The sequence below is a fragment of the Egretta garzetta genome, unplaced genomic scaffold (assembly GCF_000687185.1).
Source record: "Egretta garzetta isolate BGI_Z169 unplaced genomic scaffold, ASM68718v1 scaffold53, whole genome shotgun sequence".
NCBI classification, from domain to species: Eukaryota; Metazoa; Chordata; class Aves; order Pelecaniformes; family Ardeidae; genus Egretta; species Egretta garzetta.
In genome coordinates, this window is record NW_009259312.1 from 2,828,438 (window position 1) to 2,832,026 (window position 3,589).

Genomic DNA, 3,589 nt, shown 5'->3' on the forward strand with positions numbered 1-3,589 from the left:
TAAATGAGACATCACCAGTAACAGCCACTTCTCCTCCTGTAGTATCATCCTCTACTTTCAGCAAGGACCAGGTATTTTTAGATGCTTGAATAATGAATTTGTGGATTAGTAAAACTCATCTACAGCTGCCTGATTATGTTTTTTTTTTCTTTTATATATTTATAGATCTCCCAAATGAGCATAAATATAAAATAGTGATTCCATCAGCCGAGAGGAAAGCTGGCTGCGACGTTATGCTCAGCAACATCTTTAGGCACATTTGTTCAGCGTGTGCTCTGCCATCTTCACATCACCTTGTGGAACAATCCTTTTGATTACATTTCATACATTCTGTAGACATAACCCAGCACCTGTGAGAGCGGCTGGTAGGACAAGGGACTGTAACGCTCTCTGTGGGCTGATGGGGCCACCCTGAATGCCGTCCCCACAGCTGGGGGCTCTCCAATGCACCCCCAGAGCAGGCGCAGGTATTTCCCACCCCAGAGGCTCCTGAGCGATGTGCATGCTACCAGCACTTCTCAGAGTGTTCCAGAGAAGGGCAGGGGCGCGTCCCAAGAGCAAGGAGCTGCTTCCACCATCACTGAGTGTATTCCCTAAAGCAAACCATGTTGGGAACCCCCATCCAAGGTATTCAGGGGCTCCCTGACAGCCTGTACATGACAAGATAAAACCTGCAGAAAGGCTGGGAGGAAAGACTTAGCCAAGCCAAGCACAACCTCCCTGTCCAAATTCTCCAGAGTCAGGAGCACACCAGGCCTTGCTGGGAAGCTTTCTGTCTTGAAGACATAAGCCCCAAGTGCGTGCAGGCCCTTCTTCAGGGTTTGCGTGTATTTGCAGCACAGCTAGAGAGATCTTTTCACCCCAACAGCTATACCGATGCAGCCATACGGACACACATTGGTATGAATTATCTCCTTTCCTCTGCAGGGACAGCGGAAAAGCGCAGTGGCTCCTGCTGCTCCTCCACACCCACTCCAGCCCAACCCACCAGCCCTGCTGCTGGCAGGAGCGCTCCCTTTCCAAGCGGGTCCAAGCTCTGGGCTGGTGTAGCGGGCATGGGGCTGAATCACTTCACTCACACTACCCAGACGAGCTTGAAATCACAGACAAGTCCTAAACTTGGGCTTTTAAGCCCAACATGAGGAGATAAAAGGCAAGAGAGATTTATGAAGAAAAGCAACATCCTTTTTTTGACTGACCAGTATCTCTAGAAGGAAAGCTCTCCATCCATCCACAAACCACGGGCTCATGTCCCAGGGCACAGCCATGACCGCACCACTGGGACATCACTGGCTCCAAGAGCAAGGAGGCTGGCAGCTAGTTAGTCCTTAGCTGGAATGAATAGCTAGACATTACCGATTTCAAACAAAATAGAATTAAATAACTCCTAGAGAACCCTAAGATCCAGGCTGGACCTTTTATCTGTGACCCTTAGTTTTTCATGCCATTTTATACAGGATGGAGATGAAGGTACCCAACTGTTCACTGCAGACTGTGTTTGAGGTTAATCTTTTTGTTCTCCTAAATCTGCCAAATAAGTTAATAATATAAAATATGTATGTTTAAAGCATTAAAAATTAATCAAGATATTAGGCCATTCTGTAGGCATCGCCTCCCAAATACATAGCTTGTGCCACGCTCCAGTTCCAATGTAATAATTTAAATGCAAGTGCCACATAAACGTCTTAAAATTCTGAAGCACTGGGACCAAAGGTTTAGCTGAAGAAAACTTTAGAACCTGGAGAAAAAAATGCTCCTTCTTACATAGATTAATTCTGAAAGGAGAGAAGGAACAAACCTGCCTTGCTTACATACATGGTAAATTACCAAACTTCTGATTACTGCTACAGTTTGGCTGGCAAACGAGCAGAAGATAAGTAAAACCGGCCATATGTTCCTTACTCAGCCTAAACTCTTTACAGTTAAGCTGTGTGGGTGTGCAGATGTTTGCCCGCCATGCAAAACCACCCTGCCGAGCACGTCTGAGCGAGCGTCGTGGGCACACGAGCACGGCGTTTACGCACACAAACCGGTATTCCTGCGTTTCCATCAGAGATACTTCAAAAGGCTACAATGAAAAAACCTGCAAAATGTGCTATTTTCCTCAAACCCAGAGTATTTTGTAATAGGATCTCTACAGGAAAATGCTCTAAAAGAAGTGGCTTGAAACACTGTTTATGGATTCTGAACTTGTTTCAGAACCACCATGTTTTCCACTCTCACATTGTTTCCCAGCTCACAACTGGCACACACCAACATGCAATACAGAACTGAAACAAAAGGTTTCCAACTGGAGAATTTCTGAAGCTTTTCAATATTCCTGATAGGATTAAAAAAAAAAAAACAAACAAAAAAACCCCCAACCACCAGACAAAAAAAACCATAAAATGTTTTTATTCCAAGTCCTGACAAAACCAACCATAATTCTTTAACTTGATACCGGAGAGAGATGTGAAATTGAAGAGATAATGCGATTACCTCCCACTTCAGCTCTGTACTGGGACACTAATTCCATTTTTTTCTTTCCCTGAAAACATGTTTTGTGATGTGTATGTTGAGAAAGTGGTTTTGTACTTCTGTGAGGATGCCTGCAGCTGCTTCAGCACGCATGGACTCACGCTCAGTATCTCCACCGATAGCTCCTGAAGGGCTGCCCTGGCAAAAACCCTCCCTCTCAACATTGTTTTTTGCCGAAAGTATTCCCCATTAGATCATTTTCCTCTTTGCTATTGAGCTTGGTAGACAGAGAAATGGAGCTACGACAGTTTTGCTATCTCTGCTTTTAAGAGACAGCAATAGCCTTTTTCTCTGTGATTTACCTAAATTGGATACCTCAGAACTTGCAGTGCTTACCTCAATGTGAGTATACAAGGTGGTTTGAAACACCGTGCTTAAGTCTGTGAGGTAGATGTAAAGAAATTAATGTTATCTATAGTCTGGCTATTTCTTTTGCTAAAATGGCACTCAGAATGCAGGCAGGCTTCAGAAATACGTTTTTGATTTTAAGCCTTAGAAACATCCTCTTATTATAGCTGCTGTATAGTTACCCACTCTAAAACCAAGGTTGCAGCAGGTTTTTCCAGATTGCTTTAAAAGTTTGCAATAATACATCTCTTTGTACTGCTCCCGATTTACTTAAGGTTTTTTTTTTTTTTTCCCCTGACTATCAGAAGAAAATAGACAAGATGGCACAGAAACAGCACCGACTTCTCCATCTTGTTCTGGGGGGGGGGGGGAAAAAAGCCACAAGCAAAGAATAAGCACAGAGCGGTCCAAGGAAGCCAGGTTTAACTTTTACCCTAGGGGGACTGGGGGGCCGCGCAGCACCGAGCCGCTCCCCTTCCCAGCCCTTCGCCTTTTGTTCCACTTCTCTGCTAAAAAAGCGTTACTGAGGCGAGCCCGGACCCAAACCGCGCTCTAATTAAGACCCACGGGAGGCGGCCGCGGCGCCTGGGTAGCTCAGCTTGGGCGGGGGGGGAAAGGGCAATTAGCGGCCCGTGGGGAAAGGGCAATTAATTAGCAGCCGGTGGGGAAAGGGCAATTAATTAGCGGCTGGGGGGGTAAAGGGGAGTGAATAACAGCCGGGGGG